This window comes from Pan paniscus, chromosome 4 (assembly GCF_029289425.2).
Source record: "Pan paniscus chromosome 4, NHGRI_mPanPan1-v2.0_pri, whole genome shotgun sequence".
NCBI classification, from domain to species: Eukaryota; Metazoa; Chordata; class Mammalia; order Primates; family Hominidae; genus Pan; species Pan paniscus.
The window spans coordinates 137588220-137612305 of NC_073253.2; the positions used below are offsets into that span (position 1 = coordinate 137588220).

The 24086-nt window shown below is 45.1% G+C and overlaps 1 long non-coding RNA gene across 1 annotated transcript in view; it reads left to right on the forward strand.

Moving 5' to 3' along the window:
- LOC117980394 (uncharacterized) overlaps positions 1-24086 on the forward strand; it is a 427289-nt gene that overhangs the window by 18300 nt on the left and 384903 nt on the right. The window contains exons 2-4 of the long non-coding RNA XR_010112228.1: positions 1869-1938; positions 3485-3690; positions 8886-9243. This is a non-coding gene — a long non-coding RNA (uncharacterized LOC117980394). The remainder of the gene's footprint in view (positions 1-1868; positions 1939-3484; positions 3691-8885; positions 9244-24086) is intronic.

The window sequence follows — 24086 nt, forward strand, 5'->3', positions numbered from 1 at the left end:
CAATTCAGCATAGCATCCAGGAGTGCTGGGGGCAGGAGGAATGATGAAGTGGGGTCGGAGATGAACTTGCATGTTGGAAACTGTCCCTAGCCACTGCTTGCAGAGCTATACTTTGAACAATCAAGGTTGGTCACAGAGGCAGGGACTGGCAGGAAATCACTATTTGCAAGGCTGATCAGTGACAGAAAGAATAAAACAAAGTCAAGGCCAAAGTTCAGCTCCAAAAACAGGGATTGAATTGTCTATTATAATAATAGCCAAGGCTGGGCACTGTGGCTTATGCCTGTAACCCCAGCACTTTGGGAGGCCAAGGTGGATGGATCGCCTGAGGTCAGGAGTTTAAAGCTGGGGAGATCTGCTGGAGGTGTGAGAATCTCCAGGTGTGTGATCTTGGCTCACTGCAACTTCCGCCTCCCGGGTTCAAGTGATACTCCTGACTCAGCCTCCCAAGTAGCTGGGACTACAGGTGTGCGCCACCACGCCCAGATAATTTTTGTATTTTTAGTAGATATGGGGTTTCACCATGTTGGCCAGGATGGTCTCGATCTCCTGACCTCGTGATATGCCCACCTCAGCCTCCCAAAGTGCTGGAATTATAGGCGTGAGCCACCACGCCTGGCTGATGAATTCAATTTTCATTCCAAACCCCCTTTCTTCCCAAGATGGTAAAGACTAGAACAAGAATTCGTAAGAACTCTTTCTATGCTCCTAATATCAAAGTGACTTTTTTCCCCCTAAAGCAATCCTATTCTCTACCCTAAAGTCTGGAGCATGCACCAACTGGTAAGGGCATTTGTCAAATATTTTATTATAGATTGTATCTTTTAATAAAAAATGCTATTGTGACCATTAATCTATTTATTTGTTCTATAAATATTTATTGAGTGGCACTATGGCTGTGAATTTTCAGCTGTCGTGCTCACAATTGAGTGGAGGACACGGACAAGTTAACAGGTGGTAATGATATGACAAATGAGCATATGAAGAGGATAAGCACCAGGTGTTGTGCGATCTCCTAGGAGGCATATCCACCTAGCCTTGGAAGGAGAGGTGACAGGAAGGGAAGTTTCCCTGATAAGAATAATGAAGTGTTAGCTACACCAGTATAAGGGTGAGGATGGGGATATGTGTTCAATTGCGGGGGGAAAAAAAGCCCTTCTACTTTAAAGACCTGGACACTGGAGAGGCCTAGGCTTATCGAGGAACAGAGGTGGTGGTGTCAAGGAACAATTTATAATTTAGAGGCTGGGAATGGTAGGGGAGAGTGGGAAATAAAGAGTGGTTGATTAATGGGGACAAGTATATACTTGGAAGAAATAAGACTTGGTGTTCAATAGATCAGTAGTATGACTATAGCTAACACCAACCAATTGTACATTTCAAAATAGCTGGAAGAAAATAATCGAATGTTCTAAGCAAAAAGAAAATGTCAGTATTTAAGATGATGGATATCCCAATTACCCTGACCTGATTATATGAATACATGAAATTATCACATGTACCCTGAAAATATGTACATTTATTAATGTAGCAACAACAAAAAAATGAAGCTAAAAAAAACTAGAATTTTATACCTAGCAAAACTATCCCTCAGAATATGAAAACAGGCAGGGTGCAGTGGCTCACATCTGTAATCTCAGCACTTTGGGAGGCCAAGACGGGCAGATCACCTGAGGTCAGGAGTTTGAGACCAGCCTAGCCAACGTGGTGAAACCCCCGTCTCCACTAAAAATACAAAAATTAGCCAGGTGTGGTGATGCGTCCCTATAATCCCAGCTACTCAGAAGGCTGAGGCAGGAGAATTGCTTGAACCCTGGGGGGTGGGGGTTGCAGTGAGCTGATATTTACTTCTGTGTATCTCTTTCTAGGAAGCTAGTAGAAGATTTGTACCAACAAAACCAAGGAGTAAACAACTTGAGAATAACTGCGTGAGCTCAGGTAGGCAGGGGCTGGATCAAAAGTGTTGTGTAGGCATAGTAAGGAGTTTGAACTCCACTAAATGCCAAAATTACTTAAAGTCATAATAGAATGATATTCTAGGCCAGGCGTGATGACTCACACCTGTAATCCCAGCACTTTGGGAGGCTGAGGTGGGCGGATCACCTGAGGTCAGCAGGTCGAGACTAGCCTGGCCAACACGGAGAAACCCCATCTCTACTAAAAATACGAAATTAGCCAGGCATGGTGACGCATGCCTGTAATCCCAACTATTTGGGAGGCTGAGGCAGGAGAATTGCTTGAACCCGGGAGGCAGAGGTTGCAGTGAGCCAAGATCGCGCCACTGAACTCTAGCCTGGGCAACAAGAGCAAAACTCAGTCTCAAAAAAAAAAAAAAAAAAAGAATGATATTCTAAAATTGTGATTTGTTTCCTAGGACCCCTTTTGAGCAACATTGTGATTGGCTTCAACCAGAAACAATAGTTTTAATCTCGTTTTCATATTTTGCATTCCTTTAAAACGCTTCTGCTGCTTTTTTAAAAGTCTAGAAGCCACTATACTAGAAAGACCTTGAAATGTGTATAACACCAGTTAAACAGCCTTCTGCAATTTGGCAGGGCCCCCAGAAAATCCTGGGATCAAGAGGTTATAGGAATTTTAAGGTCTATGTAAGTGATCATAGGTTTATGGAAGTTCCTGGAGCAATACACTGTGGGAGGGGTATGATAGGGAGGTGAAATTCTTACTGAATTTCAGCAAGACTCTATTGGTCATTCTTCCTTCAGGAGCAAAAGTGATCCCTAGAACATTTCTACTAGAACAACTCTGCTTACCACTTAATTGCTAAAGCTGCTTTTGACTTTCCAGACTGCCAGCAAATACATTTTAGAAATGCAAAATGAGGTGGGGGAAAGACAATATGGCCAACGTTCTTCTTCTGCTAAATGCTGCCACAGCTGGAATAAGGCAATATCTGTATAAATGTGTGTGTGTGTATGCATGTCTGTGTGTGTGTGTGTGTGTGTCTGTGTGTGTGTTCAGTGGGCTCAGAAGAAATTTATGGGTATGTTATATTCTAGCAAATCAGGGTTGAAGCCAGAGCAGGGATCCAGGTGTTCCCTAAATCTGAAGCCAAAGAAACTTTTTATTTATGGTTTCAGCAGACAGACATTTTCTTTCCAAAATCTGCGTTGTAATCTGTATCTACAAGGGTAAAAGATCAGCACACAAACCAAGCCCTATGTTATGATGTTTACTGGTTTTCCTGGCCAAAAAGAGGGCATTCTCCAGTTCCCCATCAGCTGGGAGAAATCCTTCCCCCACCCTCTCCTGAACAAGTGCTTTCCCTCCCCACTAAGCAAGTGAATTTTAAATACTACTCTAAAGTTGTTGGCTGGTGACCCGGAAAATTCCTTTTGCTTTGTTATGCTGTTAATGGTCCATCAGTTTAAACCTCATATCCCCAGAAAGTTTCCTTCTCTTAACTAGATTGGAGAAGGAGGACGAAGTTTAAAAAAAATAATAATAATAATTGCTGTTTCAACAGGCTTGGGGAAGATTCAAAGGCGGTGTTGGGAAAATTGGATATCCATCTGCAGAAAAATGAATGAAAAATGAAACTAGACCCCTATCTTTCACCATACACAAAAATAGATTCAAACTGGATTAAAAACTTAAATGTATGACCTGAAATTATGAAACTACTAGAAGAAAACAGGGAAAATGCTTCAGATCTGGGCAAAGATTTTACGGGTAAGACCTCAAAAGCACAGGCAACAAAAGCAAAAAGAGGCAAATGGGATCATATCAAACTAAAAAGGTTCTGCACAGCAAGGGAAGCAGTCATGAGTAAAGAGGTAATCTGCAGAATGAGAGAAAATATCTGCAAACTATTCATCTGACAAAGGGTTAGTATCCAGAATATACGAAGTACTTAATAACGAACCAAATAATCAGATTAAAAATGGGCTCATGATCTGAATACACATTTCTCAAAAGAAGACAGACAAATGGCTCATGCCTGTAATAATCCCAGTACTTTGGGAGACTGAGGCAGGCGGATCACCTCAGGTCAGGAGTTCAAGACCAGCCTGGCCAACATGGCGAAACCCCGTCTCCACTAAAAATACAAAAATTAGCCAGCTGTGGTGGTGTGCACCTGTAATCCCAGTTACTTGTGAGGCTGAGAGAGAGAATCACTTGAACCCAGGAGGCAGTGGCGCCAAGATTGCGCCATTGCACTCCAGCCTGTGCGACAAAGCAAGACTCCGTGTCAAAAAGGCCGGGCGTGGTGGCTCACACCTGTAATCCCAGCACTTTGGGAGGCCAAGGCAGGCAGATCACAAGGTCAGGAGATCAACACCATCCTGGCCAACATGGTGAAACCCCATCTCTACTAAAAAATACAAAAAATTAGCCAGGCGTGCATGGTGGCATGCACCTATAGTCCCAGCTACTTGGGAGGCTGAGGCAGGAGAATTGCCTGAACCCAGGAGTTGGTGGCTGCAGTGAGCTGAGATCATGCCACTGCAGTCTAGCCTGGCCATAGAGTGAGACTGTCTCAAGAAAAAAAAAATAATAATAAAGAAAAAATGCTCAACATCACTAATCATCAGGGAAATGCAAATTAAAACCACAGTGAAAGCTGGGCTTGGTGGCTCATGCCCGTAATTCCAGAACTTTGGGAAGCTGAGGTGAGTGGATCACCTGGGGTCAGGGGTTCAAGACCAGCCTGGCCAACGTGGCGAAATCCTGTCTCTATTAAAAATGCTAAAAATACAAAAATTACCAGGCATGGTGGCAGGCGCCTGTAATCCCAGCTACTTGGGAGGTTGAGGCAAGGAGAATTGCTTGAATCTGGGAGGCAGAGGTTGCAGTGGGCCAAGATCTTGCCACTGCACTCTATCCTGGGTGACAGAGCGAGACTCCGTCTCAAAAAAATAAAACCACAATGAAGTATCTTCTCTTCCAGTTCAAGTGACTATTATCAAAAAGACAAAAAACAACAAATGCTAGCGAGGGTGAGTAGAAAAGGGAATTCTTATAAACAGTTGGCAGGAATGTAAACTGGTATAGCCATCATAGAGAATGATATGGAGGTTCCTTAAAAAACTACAAATAGAATTACCATGTGATCCAGCAATCTCACTGCAGTATTAATCCAAAGGAAAGGAAATCAGTACGTCAAAAAGGCATCTGTACTCCTATGTTAATTGCAGCACTATTCATAAGAGCTAAGATATGGAATCAGGCTGGGCGTGGTGGCTCACACCTGTAATCCCAGCACTTTGAGAGGCCGAGGCAGGTGGATCACAAGGTCAGGAGATCGAGACCATCCTGGCTAACAAGGTGAAACTCCGTCTCTACTAAAAATACAAAAAATTAGCCGGGCGCAGTGGCGGGCGCCTATAGTCCCAGCTACTCGGGAGGCTGAGGCAGGAGAATGGTGTGAACCCGGAAGGCAGAGCTTGCAGTGAGCCCAGATGGCGCCACTGCACTCCAGCCTGGGCGCAAGAGCGAGACTCTGTCTCAAAAAAAAAAAAAAAAAAAAATATGGAATCAACCTAAGTGTCCATCAAGGAATGAATGGATAAACAAAATGTGCTATAAATAAACAATGGAATACTATTCAGCCATAAAAAAAGAATGAAATCCTTCATTTGTGGCAACATGGATAAGCTCGTAGGACATTATGTTAAGTGAAATAAGCCAGGCACAGAAATATCAATATCACATGTTCTCATTCATATGTGGGAGGTAAAAAAGTTGACTTCATACAAGCATTGAGTAGAAGAGTGGTTCTTAGAAGCTGGGAAGGGTAATGGGTAAAGGGAATAGAGAAAGGTTGGTTAATGGATAAAAAAATTACAGCTAGGCCGGGTGTGGTGGCTCAGGCCTATAATTCCAGTACTTTGTGAGGCCGAGGTGGGTGGATCACTTGAGGTCAGGAGTTCAAGACCAACCTGACCAAAATGGTGAAACTCCTTCTCTACTAAAAATACAAAAATTAGCTGGGCACTGTGATGGGCGCCTGTAAACCCACCTACTCGGGAGGCTGAGGCAGGAGAATTGCTTGAACCTGGCAGGTGGAGGTTGCAGCGAGCTGAGATTATGCCACTGCACTCCAACCTGGGTGACAGAGTGAGACTCGGTCTCAAAAAAAAAAAAAAAAAAAAAATTACAGCTAGATGGGAGGAACAAGTCCTAGTGTTCTGTAGCACTGTAGGGTGAGAACAGTTAACAATTACTTATTATATATTTTCAAATAGCCAGAAGAGACAATTTTGGATGTTCCCAATACAAAGAAATGATAAATGTTTGAGGTGATGAATATGCTAATTACCCTGATTTGATTATTACACATTGTTTACATGTATCAATATATCACACTGTATCTATAAATATGTATAATTATTATGTCAATTAAAAATAAAATTGAAAAATGCAGTGAAGGAAATGGTTCTGTAACTACTGATGCAGAAATATTTATATTAAACAAAATAGATTGCAAATTAAATTTATTACAAAGCACAAAATAACTTTCAAACTCTTTGATTTGCCAAGTTTTGATAAGACTAGAACTTGGAATTCTGAATTGCAGTCTCAATAAGACAACTCTATTTTGTCATAGAAAAAGTAATTGAAACAAGAATAGATAAAGAATAACAGCTTAGCTTTTTAACAGCTTAGTTCTTTCATCTTTGTTTGAATACAAAGGCCAAGGAAAATAGTCTATGTGTTATTTTCAGGAAAATTTTCTGTATAAATTATTGTTATTGAAGCATTAATTTTCTATTTTATGGTCAGGTTGCATGCCTTGGAAAGGATGTAGTATATGATGAAATTGCCCAAATCATTTGAATGATAATAAAAGTTCAAAAAATAAAGGTGGCTAGGCTCCAGATGAATGGAAGGAAAGAATTTCATCTATTTCAATCTGTACAGCGGCTAGCACTAGGGCATATGTAAGTAGGTAAAAAGGGCCTTATTAAATGATTTTAGATAAAGGCGATAATTTTTTTTTTTTTTTTTTTGAGACAGAGTCTCGCTCTGTCACCCAGGCTGGAGTGCAGTGGCGTGATCTGGGCTCACTGCAAGCTCCGCCTCCCGGATTCACGCCATTCTCCTGCCTCAGCCTCCAGAGTAGCTGGGACTACAGGTGCCCGCCATCACGCCCGTCTAATTTTTTGCATTTTTAGTAGAGATGGGGTTTCACCTTGTTAGCCAGGGTGGTCTCGATCTCCTGACCTTGTGATCCACCCGCCTCGGCCTCCCAAAGTGCTGGGATTACAGGCGTGAGCCACTGCGCCCGGCCTGAAGGCGATAATTTTTTAATGAAGTAATTGATCAACCATGTAGGATTTTGGTGGACACAGGTCTTCTGGAGGACCTGTCATTCTGGAGGCCAAGATTCAGATTTCGATTTGAGATGTGTAAACTAGTAGGTGTGTCAGTGTTGATGAGCCACTTAACTCAGTCACCTTCCTTATTCTTATTTGTAAGGTACAGTTTACCACCTTCTTGGATCTTGTTGTTGTTAGTTATATACCACTTACCGTGTGTGCCAGGTTCAGAGCTAAGGGCTTTTCCTGTATTAGCTAATTTAATTCTCACCAACACCTCTCTAAGGTAAGTACTATTATTATAATATATTACATATTATAATGTTATATATTATATATTATATAATCTTATTATATAATATATAATTATGTCATATTATTCTATATTAATTATGTTTTATATAATTATATATTATATTTATATTAATTACATATTAATATAATATATAATTAATGTTATATTAATTACACATTAATACAAGATATAATTAATGTTATATTACATATTAATACAAGATATAATTAATGCTATATTACATATTAATACAAGATATAATTAATGTTATATTACATATTAATACAATATATAATTAATGTTATATTAATTACATATTAATACAATATATAATTAATGTTATATTAATTACATATGAATACAATATATAATTAATGTTATATTAATTACATATGAATACAATATATAATTAATGTTATATTAATTACATATTAATACAATATATAAATGTTATATATAATTATATATTAATATAATATAATAATATAGCAATTACATATTATATATTATATTATTATATTATATTCTCTCTCTCTCTCTCTCTCTCTCTCTATATATATATATATATATACTTTTTTTTTTTTTGAGACAGAATCTTGCTCTGTCACCCAGGCTGGAGTGCAGTGGTGTGATCTCAGCTCACTGCAACCTCTGCCTTCTGGGTTTGAGCGATTCTCCCGCCTCAGCCTCCCAAGTAGCTGGTGCCCGCCATCATGCCCGGCTATTTTTTGTATTTTTAGTAGAGACGGGGTTTCGCCATGTTGGCCAGGCTGGTCTCCAACTCCTGACCTCAGGTGATCTGCCTGCCTTGGCCTCCCAAAATGCTGGGATTACAGCCATGAGCTACTGTGCCCAGTCTGTATTATGTTTATATATAGAATATTATAATTATACATTTACATTACATAAATATTATCTATATTATATAAATATTACATATTATATAAGTAATATTATTCCCATTTCAGAGAAGAGGAAACTGAGGCTTAAAAAGTTAGTGAAACTAGAAATCCCACGTGGGTTTTCTGTCTCCTTAGCTCATGCTCTGAACCATGCCATTATGCTGTTTATACACAGCAAAGATCTAAAAAAACAGAAATAAAAGGAAGCACAGAGTGGCCAAACAATTCCACCCTAGAGCATGACATTTCACCTTCTGCCAGTTGCTCAGGTCATATGTTTGCTGAGTTATCAGCTCCTAATTGGAGGGAACAGTCCTGCACATAATGTTGTAGGCAGACCTCCTACCCCTAGGCTTTCAGATTTTTGCAATAAGGTCTTTACCACAAAGCACTATTGTTTTTCTTCAGGGCTTGGACTGTCAGATTCCATTTCTAAGCTTCCAGAAGAACGACACATAGACACTGGGGAAGTCAGAGCCTTTGAACTCCAATGCCATCCCCGTCACCCACCTCCACCACCAGCACCACCACCGAATGGCACTTTGGACAATTTTTCCCTCTCATGTGACTTTTGTCATTTCTTACGTCAGTTGGAGCCAGCACCTCTCAAATCCATCTTCTAAAACCCAGAAAATTGTGTGTAACACATGATGACTGAAAGGGAGTAGGCTGACCAGTTAAGAGCTTGCCACTGGAATGGAAGGCTGTGGGAAGGTGAGGGGACGGTGGACATCAACCGGGAAGAGCTGAAAGATGGCGTTACCAGGTATCTACCCTGCTACCCTGCATAGAATTCCCAAGACCCAGGGTGGGTTTTTATGCTTCCCCTTTTAATATTTATTTTTATTATTTGTCAGTAGAAGTGTCTTTATCTTAAAAAATTAATACATTATTGTTGTCACCAATTTAAATAATATGGAGATGAATAGAAAGTAAAAGGATAGATTTACACTACACACACCCCTTTACGACCCTCCCTCATGCCTCTGCCCAGCCATCACTCCTAACCCTAACCCTTTGGAGTCTATCCTTCCAGATGGTTCTGGGTGTGTGTGTGTGTGTGTGTCGTTTACAAAAATATCAGTGAGAGGACTCTATTCTGCACCTTGTATACTACAAGCATCTTTCTGGTCTATCAGCTCTCTTATTATTAACAGCAGCACAGTGCCGCACTGTAGAAATGCATCATCTTCCTTTTCTTCTTATCTTTGGTTTCTCAGATCTTTTACTTTCCTGGGGAACCTGTCCCAGCTCATGCTTATACTCTCCCTGGGTCCTCCCTCAGGGAACTGCACAAATGGGAAGGTGGTCAAAGGTGAAAAGGGCATGGGGTGGGCCCTAGAAGGGAGATTGAGGAGGGTGGGGGAGTGTATCCTATCCTGGTTATTACTGGGGTACACAGGGAGTTCCTTTTCCTCCTCACCTTGCCAAATGTTTCCTCTGTCTGGCCAAGGCATACCTTTAACAATTTATGGGAATCATCTCTGAAAACGACCGAGAGGATTAGCACCAAGAAACATAAAAGTCTGTTTTCTTTGAGTTACAATCTCTCTTTTAAGACCTGAACTCTGGGCATCTAGGCCAGTCCGCTGCCTCTGTCCAAGATGTATGAGCAGCCTGGGCTTATAGCACCCCATGCTCTTCTCTGGGTAGCTACTCTGCCTTATTAACAACCCCATTAGGTAGAAATTTGTTCCTTGCCACTGGAAAGGCATTTCAGCTTACAGGATACAGACAATACCACTTAATACCTGTGTGCCCTTGACCATATTTTGTGTCATCCCTGTACCCAGTTTCCTCATCTGTAAATAGGAATAATAATAATATCTAAGTTGGTAAGGTTTTTCTTTGTAACTTAAATTAGATAAAATACATATGTAGCTTACTTAGGGTATTATATAGCAGCTGCTAAGCACTCAATGAACGTGGATGATTATGCCCTGAATTGAAATAGCTCTTCCTGCACTTTATTTTTATTTATTTTTTTGAGACACAGTCTCCCTCTGTCGCCCAGGCTGGAGTGCAGGGGCACGATCTCGGCTCACTGCAACCTCCGCCTCCCAGGTTCAAACAATTCTCCTGCCTCAGCCTCCCAAGTAGGTGAGATTACAGGCGCCTGCCACCATGCCTGGCTAAACTTTTTTTTGTATTTTTAGTAGAGACGGGGTTTCACCATGTTGGCCAGGCTGGTTGGCCAGGCTGGTTTCAAACTCCTGACCTCAGGTGATCTGCCCATCTTGGCCTCCCAAAGTGCTAGGATTACAGGTGTGAGCCAGCGCGCCTGGCCTTCTTACTGCACTTTATTTTATTTTATTTTATTTTGAGATGGAGTCTTGCTCTGTCACCAGGCTGGAGTGCAGTGGCGCGATCTCGGCTCACTGCAACCTCTGCCTCGTGGGTTCAAGGGATTCCACTGCCTCAGCCTCCCAAGTAGCTGGGACTACAGGTGGTGCCACCACGCCCGGCTAATTTTTTGTATTTTAGTAGAGACGGAGTTTTGCCATGTTGGCCAGGAGATGGTCTCCATCTCCTGACCTCATGATCTGCCTGCCTTGGCCTCCCAAAGTGCTGGGATTAACAGGCGTGAGCCACTGCGCCCAGCCACCTTACTGCATTTTAAACCTAAACTTTAAATATCATCTAGGTTAGTGGCTCTTTTTTTTTTTTTGAAACAGAGTTTTGCTCTTGTTGCCCAGGCTGCAACGCAATGGCGCCATCTCAGCTCACCGCAACCTCCACCTGCCGGGTTCAAGTGATTCTCCAGCCTCAGCCTCCCGAGCAGCTGGGATTACAGGTGCACGCCACCACGCCCGGCTAATTTTGTATTTTTAGTAGAGACGGGGTTTCTCCATGTTGGTCAGGCTGGTCTCAAACTCCTGACCTCAACTGATCCGCCCGCCTCGGCCTCCCAAAGTGCTGGGATTACAGGCGTGAGCCACCGCGCCCGGCCCTAAGTCAGTGGCTCTTAACCCTGGTTGTACACTAAACTCACTTTTGAAGTCTTACAGAAATGCCAGTGCCTAGGCCCCATTACCAGAGATCCTCATTCCCTTGGTCTGAGGTGGGGTCAGGGGTGTCAGTGTTTTTGAAAGCCTCCCTGGGAATTCTCATTTGCACCTAGGTTGAGAAGTACTGTATCTAGTTCAGTGTCTCATTTTCCCTATAGGAAGCTGTGAGGCCGAGAGATGGAAGGAAAGGCTCAGGCGATATAGCAAGAGCAGAAGGACCCAAGCCCCTTATCAAGGCTTGTCCTCAAGGGGAAAATGCAGCCCTGGGGCTGCCCTTCACTCGGTCTTTGGGATGAGACTTCTGAGCTCTTTCCTGATAATAATGTTTGGACCTTTCCAACCCAGTTCTTCCTAGCACCCTTGCCTTTTCATCCTTGGATGCCTCAGGTCAGACCCCTCAGAGAGGTGTCCCTACAGAAAGCCGCTGTTCTAGAATGTGACCCATTAAAAAACTCATAGCACTTGTAGATGTGAAATAATCCTGTTCATTCATTTTTGAGAATCTAAGCCCCCTGTGGGCAGGAACCGTATGTGTTGTTCCTGCGGTGCGGGGGCTTAGAGTAGTGACCAGCACTTAGTAAAACATACTCATTAAATGACTGAATGAACGAAATCCCAGGAGGGCAGTTGAGTAGTTTTTTTTTTTTTTTTTCCTGGTCCCGACCATCTGATTCTCATTACTTCTACAGCTCGGGAAGTCTCTGCTTTGGCGTTTTATAAACCTCCTGTGCGTACGTCGACATTTTAACCATAAATCCACAGAGTTTTGGGACTGCAAAACTCGAGGCCAGGGGATTGGGGGAGGGGGATAACTACCCGGAGGTCCGAAGCCCGGCGGAGCTGCCCTGGGGTTGGGGGGAGGGAGGGGAACCCTCGGGAGGACGCCTCTCCGCCCCCTGCCCACCCCTCGGCGGGAGATGGCCCCGGGCCGGGACGTCCTTCAGATTGGTGCGCCGCCGCCGCCGCCGCGGCCGTCTCCTCCTGTCGGGCGGGGTGGGGGGTGGTGAGGGACGCGATCCAGGTCGTGGCCTGGCGGCGGCCAGCCCCCGCATTCCGGCCGCGCGCCCCCGGAGGTGACGCCTTGAGGAAGCTGTATTTTTTTGGGGGGAGCCGCAGGGAACCGTTGGGAGAGGGGCCCTGTGTGTGTCCCTTTAAGAGCCGGAGCGCTGCCCCCGCCTCGCAGGCGCCCGGAGCCTCACAAAAGAACAGGATGTTGTTGATTTGTCACCAAACCACAGAGAGGAAATGATTGTAAATTTCCTTTAAACATCCCCACCGCGCTCCGGCCGCCCCCGCTTCCGCCTCCTCCGCCCCCGCCCGGTTCGGCACAGCGGGGCCTCAGCGCTCCCGCGGGGCGCCTGTTCCCCGGCCGGGCCACGGGCCGAGCGGCTCCTGGGCGCCTGCGGGAGGAGCCCCCGGCCCGGCCGCTGCCCCAGCTCGCGTTCCAGTTGCTTTCTTGTGATTATTTTTTCTACAGTTGCAGCGGAGGAAGGTCATGGGCTTTTGTGTCATCCCGCGCGCCGCCCTTCTCTCCGGGAGCGAATGGGAACCGCGCGCGGGGAGCTCCGTCCTGTGTCTAGGGAGCGCCTTAGCGCGCCATCCCCGTTTAGCCTCGCAGCTTCCCTGTAGAGGCAACAACCGTTAGCTCCTTCGTTAGGGTCTGGAGGGAAACTGAGGCCCAGGTTAGTTACGTAAGCCGAAAGTCACCAGCTCTTAGAACGCTTTGGGGGCTCTTGGAACACACCATGCAGGTTTAGGTCACCCTAGACCTTATATTTGTGAATCAGTGAGCGACCGGAACATTCTAGAATCCCCAAGTCATCAAAAGTGGCAATTTACATTGGGAAGTCCAAAGCAATGATTGCCAAGTCCAAGTTTTTTCGTGGGGGAACGTCCCTCACCACTTCCAGCCGGGCACCCCCTTTTCAGAAGCTGTTTGGGTCTCAGTTTCTACCTGTGCTTTTTTGCACCCGAATTCCTCCTACTTTCCACACCATTTGCTTGTAAGATTTCAGGAAGCCTCTGGTGGAGTAAGTGTTTGCTCCCAACCTGTGGCCCATGTTGGAGTGGTGTGGTCTGTGGTCTAGGAAAGGGCTGCCTTTGCTGTACAGAGTGTTCTTTTGGAGCAATTAATGCTTATTCCGGCATAGGCTGCACTGGGCTTCTTGAACTAAAAGCAGCAGCTAATGTCCTAGACACCAATGAACAGAATTCTCTCATTTCATCCTTTGACCAGCCCCAGGAGGTAGAGGTTACTTTTCTCTTTAAACAGTTGAGGAAGCAGGTTCAGAGAGGCTGAGGAACCGGATCAGCTTGCACATTGTAAGTGGAAGACGAAAGACTCATTTAGTTACCACATTCTGATTACTGGTGATGTCTCCCTTTAATACTTTGTCTTATTACTCGCTTGTGGAGACAGGTGGTGAAGAGAATACAGGATATTTTTGTTGGGTCTTGTTACCTCAACTTCCAGGGAGCTCTGGGCCGGACTCCACTTTCTGGGAATAGAGTTAGGTGGCCAGTGCTCTCAGACTGGAATCTTCCCTTTGCCAGCCTTATGAGGTCCTGAGTGGCTTGGGGACTGAGGTGGAGTTCTTTTCACTCTACTTGAATAGGAAAATGGGCTCCTTTAAACGATTACCTGGAGTTGGATTTCTAAGGCTGAATAGCCCCAGTCCAATGCAAGCCCTTCTATTCAGATTCTCAGCTCTAGGGGGCAATGGTAAGAGCTGGTGAGATGTATGGAGGGTTGACTTTGAATATTAAACGTGCGGTTCCTAACAGCTAATGTTTTCATGTGCCTGCTATGTGCCATGCACTGTGCCAGGTGCTGTGCACGTGTTTTCTCATTTGATCCTAAGCCACGAAAAGTTGGTACCCAGAGAGGTCGTGCACCTAGAAATGATGGAGCAGGGGTTGGCATTTTTCTCCACAGGATCCCCTGTGTCTGTGCAAGAGGTCATCCAGGCACCCCAGAAATGAGACCACAGTTGCTTGCCTTCAATCATGTAGAAAGCCAAGAGGGTCCTTGGTGCGGGTGGATTTTGAGAGAGAAAGACAGTGGCCTTTGGCTCCTTTGTGCTGCAGCTGTCTGCAGTTCCTCAACTCTGAGGACATTTGTTGATGGATTTCCAGAGCGGACTTCTGTGTCTCCACCTGTCCTTTTTGCTTTTATAGAATGCCAGTCACTGGGACATCCACATCCTGACACTTGGGAGGGTGAACCATCTCCTTGTTTCTATTCCTCAGATGAGGAGCACAGGGCACCAACCTGCTAAGTTGTTGTGGGCACTGAATGGGCTGACTTGAGGCAGAGCAAAGCCACTGAAGTCAGGGTCCCTAGTCCCCGCCACTCAGTTCTGGGGAAGCTGGAACCATAGGGCAGGTCATCTGATGCCACCTGGTCTGAGTTTCCTGGCCTGTGAAGAACTTTGGTCTAGGTGGTCTATGAGGGCCCTTCCAACCATTATAGAAAAAATAGCTTCTATTTACTGGTCCCGTTAATAATATTTATTAAACATCCATTACATGCCAGGCACTACTGTTACAGGCGTTGGAAACACAGTGGTCAACACAAGTTCTGCCTTCTTGGAATTTAGGTGAAGATGCCCGAATAAAATAATTTTATATATATGTAAGTGTATGTATATGTGTATATGTCTATACATATATATGTGTACAGTCGTAGGCTGCATAATGATGGTTCAGTTAATGATGGACTGCAGATAACGGCGGTGGTCCATAAGATTATAATAGAGCTGAGAAATTTCTGTTGCCTAGTGAGATCATAGCTATCCTAATGTCTTAGCTTAGTGCAGTGCATTACCTTTTCTATGTTTAGATACACAAGTGTTTATCACTGTGTTACAGTTGCCTACAGTATTCAGTACAGTAACATGCTGTACAGGTTTGTAGCCTAGTAGCAATAGGCTGTACTGTATAGCCTAGGTGTGTAGTAGGCTATACCATCTAGGTTTAAGTAAGTACACTCTAGCTCTACGATGTTCGCGTAACGATGAAATCGCCTAACGAAGCATTTCTCAGAACATTTCTCAGAACTTACCCCAGTCGTTAGGCGACACGTGAATGTATGTGTATATATGTAAAATGTCAAGGAGTACTTTGTTATGGACAAAAATGAAGCATGTAACGGGAAATGCAGTGTGTGTGATGGGAGGGCTACTATTTTATTTAGGGTGAGGAAGGCTTACTGATAAGGTAGAAGGGAAGGAGTGAACCAGGCAGCTTCCTGGGAGAAGCTTACTGTAGGTATTTGAAATGGCAGAGATAAAGACTGGAGATGGGACTGTGTTGCATAGCACTTGCTGTGTGTTGAGCACTGTGCTAAGTGCTTTGTAGTCTTATATGTTTAATCCTGCTTATCACTGTTTTGTTTTCTTTGAAGTGTGAGACTCAGGTTAAATGATTTACCCAAGGCCACACAGCTAGTATGTAGCGAAGGTGATATTCAAATGCTAGTTTTAATCATCATGCTGCTTCCCACTAGGGACTCTCCTTTTTGAGCTGGACCTGGCATTTCATTCATGACCTGGTTCTTTTGATTTCTTGGGGATTAAACAGCAACAGTGGCCAAGGTGACACCTGGCAACTGAGTTGCATGGTTGACAACAGCTTAGGGCCTGAAGTTCCTTTTTGTGAGTGGAGGAAGGTGATATGTTTAATACTGGAAAACCCCATGTTGTGTTTATGGCAGAAGGGGCGAGAAACACCTTCGGATTATTGTAAACAAGAGAAACGGGAGAACGGGGTAGCCTGAATCCCTCTGTCTCCCCCTCCTTTGTTTTAATTTCCCTAAGATAGGCCCAGCACAGCATGTTGTATTATACAGCGATAATTAAAACACTTGGATTTGTGAACTGAGATTTATAGGGCAACCAGGAGCCAGAGGAGAAAACGACAGTCATCTCTTTTATTTGCAGGCAGATATCCAAATTGCCACTTGCTTGCTTTTTCTTCCCGACACTATCACCTACTCTGCTTAATTAGATCCTTTCTTTTCCATATCATTTCCAACTGCCCGCTCTCCCTGCTGCACTGCAGTTTGTGAAGCCACACACTGAACACTTTCCCACAGCCCAGGGAAGATGTGAGTCAGAAACGCAGCAGCAAACAAGAGCGGAGGAGGGCACCTTTGCATCCATTGATCGGGCTGTCCCGCCTGCCTGTCCGTCAGCCTCAGGGAGCAGGGACGGGAGGAACCTAACCCAGGGATAAGATGAGAAAGTGCTAGACATTTTCCAGCCTTCCTAAGACAGTTTTCTACTGAGTGCCCGTTTGTTGTGGGGAGTGGAGAGGAGAATGAATTCCCCAAACAGCAGGCCACCCCCAAATCACATTGCAGTATCAAATAATATTTTGCTGTGTTCAAAACTGTCATTCTAAACTTGAAACAGGGAGGGATGGGGGGCAGTTGTGGGGACTGAGATGAAGAAAATGCTGTCAAATTTAGAATCTAGTAGAAAGGACAGTCAAAAATAGCTAATGAGAATTTTTGGCTAAATTAATTTGTTTTGGCCAAAATATTTATTGAATACCTTGAGTATTTGCTGATACTACGTGTCAGACATTGTTTTAGGCACTGAGGGGATATAGCAGTGGCCAAACACCAAGAAATCCCTGCCCACATTGATTTACATTCTACCTGGGTAAAGGAGGGTTGTGACTGTTAATTTCTTACCAAAGAGCATAGAAACTATGCAGAAAAATGAAGCGAAGGGGCCAGGCATGGTGGGCTCCCACCTGTAATCCCAGCACTTTGGGTGGCCGAGGCGGGCGGATCACTTGGGGTCAGGAGTTCGAGACCAGCCTGACCAACATGGTGAAACCATGTCCCTAGTAAATAAAAAAAAAATTATCTGGGCATGGTGGCGCATGCCTGTAATCCCAGCTACTTAGGAGGCTGAGGCAGAAGAATTGCTTGAACCCAGGAGGTGGAGGTTGCAGTGAGCCAAGATTGCACCATTGCACTCCAGCCAGGGCAACAGAGCGAAACTCCATCTCAAAAATAAAATAAAATAAAAATAAAAACAAAGCAGAGAAAGTGGCTAGGGAGTAGTACTGGGATTTGTAATTTTAAAACAAAGTGAAGACAGTACAGTGTGGAGATTGACAGACCCGATCTTGAATCTGGGCTTTGACAAACCTGCCAGCTGTGTGTGACCTTTGAGTTTCTATAATCAACCAGTCTGAAACTTAATTTTTCTTATCTGCAAAGTGGGTCTAGTAATAAGGGGTTACATGAGAAAAACTATATATATATATATATATATATATATAAAATTTTTTTTCTTTTTGAGACAGAGTCTCACTCTGTTGCCCAAGCTGGAGTGCACTAGCGCGATCTTGGCCCACTGCAGCCTCCACCTCCCAGATTCAAGCGATTCTCCTGCCTCAGCCTCTTGAATAGCTGGGATTACAGGCATGCGCCACCAGGCTCGGCTAGTTTTTGTATTTTTAGTAGAGACGGGATTTCATCATGTTGGCCAGGCTGGTCTCAAACTCCTGACCTCAGGTGATCTGCCTGCCTCTGCCTCCCAAAGTGCTGGGATTACCGTCATGAGCCACTGCGCCCTGCCAGAGCAAAACAATATAAATTTACATATTCAATCAGGGTTTCATTAATGTTAGCTGATATTAACTAAGTGCTTATAATATAGGGTGATGGGGGAGCCGAAGGAGGAGTGACCCATCGCATTTGGAAAACGGGTTATTGTCCCTGTCAGCTTTCTTTTTTCCAGTAATCCTAGTTCGACCATACACCAAGAAGGCAGCAGGAGTGCAGGAGAACTCTTGCAGCCAGGATTAAGGTTGGGAAGGATTTAGATCCTGGTTTGGTCTGTGGGACATAGGCTGAAGTTAGAGTAATTGTCAGTATTTTAGATTCTGTTTCAAAAATTATTTTCTACAAGCTTTGTGTTCAGCCATATAGTTCACAACAAGCCTGGTGGGGAGGCTGGGGCTGTCCACTTGACAAACGGGAAAACAGGCACAGGATGTGAGTGCCTGGCCAAGGTCACCTCTAGTCTCCAGAGGAGATCTCCTGCCGGCCCAGTGATGAGTCATGCTGGAGTGTTGCTCCCGGGGTGAAATCACAAAGGAAGGCAGGCTTGGATTTATTGCAGGCAGCAAGGGGAAGTTTCCTGTTCTTGAGAAATCTCAGAAACAGTAACTCCTCCACCTGAAGGACCTCACTGAGTAGCCCCCAAACCCACACAGGTACAGGGCCTGGTTTGGGGTGAGGGAGAGGCCTTTGGCCTGTGCAGAGGATAAGCAGTAAACAGTAGAAAGAAAAAAGAAGGGGCTGGGCACGGTGGCTCACACCTGTAATCTCAGCACTTTGGGAGGCTGAGGCGGGCGGATCATGAGGTCAGGAGATCAACATCATCCTGGCTAACACGGTGAAACCCCGTCCCTACTAAAAATACAAAAAAAAAAAATTAGCCGGGCGTGGTGGCGGGCGCCTGTAGTCCCAGCTATTCGGGAGGCTGAGGCAGGAGAATGGCGTGAACGCGGGAGGCGGAGCTTGCAGTGAGCCGAGATCACGCCACTGCAGTCCAGCCTGGGAGACAGCGAGACTCCGCCTCAAAAAAAAAAAAAAAAATGGAAAGAGGAAACTTGTAGTGGAGAGCTTGAGCTGTGGGCCCAATGGACCTTGGTTTGCTGATTCTGCCCCTTACTGGCTTGGGCAAGTCCTATAACCCTTTCTGAGTCTCAATTTCTTCATTGGTTAAATGGGATCATCACAGTGCCTGACAGGTTTAATGAGAGAGTGAAATAACATATGTTCAGGTCACTTGATCCTAGGAGTTCAAGACCAGCCTGGACAACATAGAGAGATCCCTGTCTCTACAAAAAATACAAAAATCAGCTGGGTGTGGTTGTGTGTGCATGTAGTCCTAGCTAATCAGGAAGCCGAGGCAGGAGGATGGCTTGAGCCAGGGAGGTCATGGCTGCAGTGAGCTGTGATGCTACTGTATTCCAGCCTGGGCAACAGTGCGAGACCCTGTCTTAAAAAAAAAAAAAAAAAAAAGATATGTGCCAGGTATTCAGCACTGTGCCTTGCACGCAGCAAACCCTTATAACATTGGTTGTTATTAATGGAGAGGAAAAGGATAAAGGGGTGGGAAGGCAAGAGAAGAGGGCTTAGAAGAGGCAAGAGAAGAGGGCTTAGGAATGGTCCATCTAATGCTGGACCATTCAGATGAGGTCTTGATGAAGCTCTGTCCACCTGAAGCTTTTATTTTTATTTATTTATTTTGAGACAGGGTCTCGCTCTGTCACCCAGGCTAGAGAGCAGTGGCATGATCTTGGCCCACTGCAACTTCCACCTCCCATGCTGAAGCGATTCTCCCACCTCGGCCTCCTAAGTAGCTGGGACTACGGGCACGCATCATCACGCCCAGCTAATTTTTGTATTTTTAGTAGAGACAGTGTTTCATCATGTTGCTCAGGTTGGTCTCAAACTCCTAGGCTCAAGCAATCCACCAGCCTCAGCCTCCCAAAGTGCTGGGATTATAGGCGTGAGCCAGCACACCTGCCTTGTCTGGAAGCTTTTAGAGTCACTCACTCAGGAAATGCCGTCTTGGCTCTCCAGGGGTTCATGCTGGATCCAGCAGAGCAGGACTAGACAAACACCCGACATCTTCCCGTTTTCACTCACCCTCCCTGGCATCATGGTTCAGTGGTCACGGTGGGCCTGGGAGGGACCCCGTTGGTTCCCCCTGTTTCCCTTACCTTAACCTTTGCCTCTCTGACTGAGACCCATTATGCCTCCTGTCTCTGTTGACTCCATATAATGAAAATAATTGAGCCTGTCTCCACCGATAACTGTCTCGAAACAAGCCCCGCCCCGGTCATCTGCCTCTGACTGAACACACCCCGCCCACTGCACAGGGCCTGCCGTAGCCTGCTTCCAGAACCCAAGCAGGGAGAACCCGTAGGCGAGGTGCACGTTTCACAGTGAATGAAGGAACTGGGGCTGACGCCCTGGTGGACAGCCCTGTGGTTTGCTGAAGGGTGTCTAATGGTTCTGAGACTAAGGTTTGAAATCTCTGAAAGCGCCTCTAAACAAAACGTTAATTATGGTGTCTTTGCATTTCGACTTTGCCCTTCATCCTCAGCCTTCCTTCCTCGATGCTTCCTCCCCTGGTTTTCTGTGGAAGATTCCTTTTTTTTTTTTTTGAGATGGAGTCTTGCTCTGTCACCCAGGCTAGAGTGCAGTGGCGCGATCTCGGCTCAGTGCAACCTCTGCCTCCTGGGTTAAAGCAATTTCCCTGCCTCAGCCTCCCGAGTAGCTGGGATTACAGGTGCCTGCCACCACGCTGGGCTAATGTATTTTTAGTGGAGACGGGGTTTCACCATCTTGGCCAGGCTGGTCCCGAACTCCTGACCTTGTGATCCACCCGCCTCGGCCTCCTAAGGTGCTGGGATTACAGGTGTGAGCTACCGCGCCCGGCCTTTATGGAAGATTTCATTAAGAAAACAGGTAATAGGCAGGGCTAAAGAGTTGCATGCGCTTGGGGAGGAGAAGCTACAGAGGCTCGTAATTTCTGATTTCTGTGTAAATTGTCCCAAGAGCTGACCTCATACTTGTAAGCACAGCACCTCCCAGGATGAGTGAGAAGGGCAGGGTTGTCAATTAGAGGAAACATTTAATTGTATAACTCTAGTTCAAAGCCCTCATTTATGTTTGTATACTTTGTTGAGATATTGTAACAACCTTAGATGAAAAAATTGAAATTCTTATAATGTTTCAGTGTCTTAAATGACCCTGCCCATTTGCCTGGGGTCTCTTCTCATCTTTATCCCTGCTCCTACACACATCTGCACATGGTGTGAGTTCTTTCACCATGGGCCTGGGTTGTGCTAAAACCTTTTACATATTTTTCACCGAATCCTTGCAATAACTCTAGAAGGGAGGAATTATTATCCCAATTACTCTGTTGGAGAAGCGGAGGCTCTGAGGGGTCCTATAGTCACAGTTGGCAGAGCTGGGATTCAAACCCAGGTCTGATTCCATCCAAAACCTGCCAACTTTGTGGACAGTATGATTTTGTGTCTGTGTTTTTCACTCAGTATTGTATTATAGATATTTTCCTTTATAGTTTTCGTAATTATTGTTTAAAATGAGAGCGCAGAATTCCGTGAACCATTATTTGTGTAACCATTTTCTCCTCCTGGGCATTTGCACTGTCCTCAGTTTGTCACAGTTATGGACAACGCTCTAACGCACATTATGCTTAAGGCTTTTCTCCTCCCCTCTTGCCCCTCTCCTCAACCCACATGTTGGATGACTTATTGACCTAAGTTTCTGATTCCCCTCCGGGGAGTTGCTTAAATATAGAAGGGAAGGCAGAGCTGCTCAGTGGTTCAGAGCACAGTCTTTACAGTCAGACAAAGCTTGGTTTGAAAATCAGTTCTGCTACTTCCTGGCAATATGAACTTATGCAAGTTACTTAACCTCTCTTTTGTCTCAGTTTCTTTTTCTGTAAAATGGGGATAATGTCTGTCTCACAGGATATGTTGTGAGGATTATATGAGATGATACATGCAAAGAACTTGGGGCCAGCGTATTAAATACATATTAGGCACTTGGTACTTAGAAATTGCTGGACTTGATCCACAGATGTGTTTAATTTGGTCTCCATAGTGTGAAGTTTTTAAAAAATTAAATGGCCAGCCCTTAAAAATTGGCAGTTTTGGCCAGGCACTGTGGCTCACGCCTGTAATCCCAGCACTTTGGGAGGCCAAGGCAGGCAGATCACGAGGTCAGGGGATCGAGACCATCCTGGCTAACACGGTGAAACCCTGTCTCTACTAAAAATACAAAAAATTAGCTGGGCGTGGTGGCGGGTGGCTGTAGTCCCAGCTACTCAGGAGGCTGAGGCAGGAGAATCACGTGAACCCGGGAGGCGGAGGTTGCAGTGAGCCAATATCGCGGCACTGCACTCCAGCGTGGGCGACAGAGCAAGACTCCATCTCAAAAAAAAAAAAATCTCTAGACTCTCTTGAAACATCAGAATGTCTGGAAACATTGCACCTGCATCTTCACATGGTTGGATAGGCTGGAGCTGAGCAGCAGCTGCCCCCTTTAGATGTGGCATGAACTACCAGGTCTTTTTTTTTTTTTTTTTTTTTTGAGACAGAGTCTTACTCTGTTGCCCAGGCTAGAGTACAGTGGTGTGGTCTCAGCTCACTGCAACCTCTGCCTCCGGGTTCAAGCGATTCTCCTGCCTCAGCCTCCTGAGTAGCTAGGAATACAGGTGTGTGCCACCACACCTGGCTAATTTTTGTATTTTTTAGTAGAGATGGGGTTTCACCATATTGGCCAGGCTGGTCTCGAACTCCTGACCTTGTGATCCGCCTGCCTCGGCCTCCCAAAGTGCTGGGATTATAGGCATGAGTCACCGCGCCCGGCCAACTCCCAGGTCTTTTATCTTAGGCTGGGTTACCCAAGGGCAGACCCTGAAACAGCAGAAGCTGACAAGGGAGTGAGGGAATTGGGACTGGAAAGGGGAAGAAACCAAGCAAAGGTGCAATTTCATGCAAAGGCCCTTGGAGAGTAGCTTCAGCCTGAGCCTACAGGGAACTCCGGAGTTGTCTTGGCTTGAGGCAAGGTCATTGGCTAAGGTCTACTGAGTACCTGGTAGTGGTAGTAAAGGGACACAGCATAGGAGGTCTAAGGTTTGGGCTGTTGGAATTACACTGATGTTCAGAGGGGCTCACAACTGGCAGAGGGATCTGGGTGAGGCACCGACAGTATCGGCTACATGTCATTCATTTTTGCATCAGACACTTGAGTTGGCAACCCCTGCACTACTTGGTCATTATTATATGTGTGTAAATTGGGTCACAGCTGGGTCAGAGTGGCAGCAGTTCTCTGCTTGGCTAAAGGTGGTAGGGAAGGAACAACTCTCTTGCAGTAGACAGGAAAGGTGTTTTTATCTCAGTTTAGATGAGGAAACTGAGTCTCAGGGAGGTCAAGAGACATGCCAAAGCGCAGCTTGGAAGTGGTAAGGTGAAGAACAGAGTGCTGGTGTTCTGCTTCCTGGTTTGTCTCTCTCCCTCTGGTTCATCTCATCCAGCCCATTTCTCCCTGTACATGGAGATGCTCCCTAAGCAAACCTTTCTGTGCAGATGCAGATTGAATACAGATGTTACAATAGGGTTAGTCCCACATAGCTGAACTCTTTCTAAAGAAAGACAGAATCGTTTGCAGAGAAAACCAGAGCTTGTTTCCTAAAAACTTCTCTGGTAGAGGGTGGGTTTTTGTCTTTTTGGCCCAAGACAGAGATGGTGGATGAAGCTTCTCCTTCAAATCTTCAAGATTTAAAGAAATTGCTCCGCCTCTTTGCCTGGAGGAATGCCGTGCTGCTAAAAACACACTTTTGGACACGGCACATTTTTCCGTCACAGTGGAAAGACCTGACTCCCTCAAAAGGGTGTTTGCAAAAAGCATCGAGTTCTCAGAATGACAAAACAGTTTTAAAAGAAAAAAACATTGTGTCAGCCCTGCAGCTTATCAATATAAAATGAAGACTAAGATTCATTTATGTGAATGGATCATTTTTTGGGGGAGGGA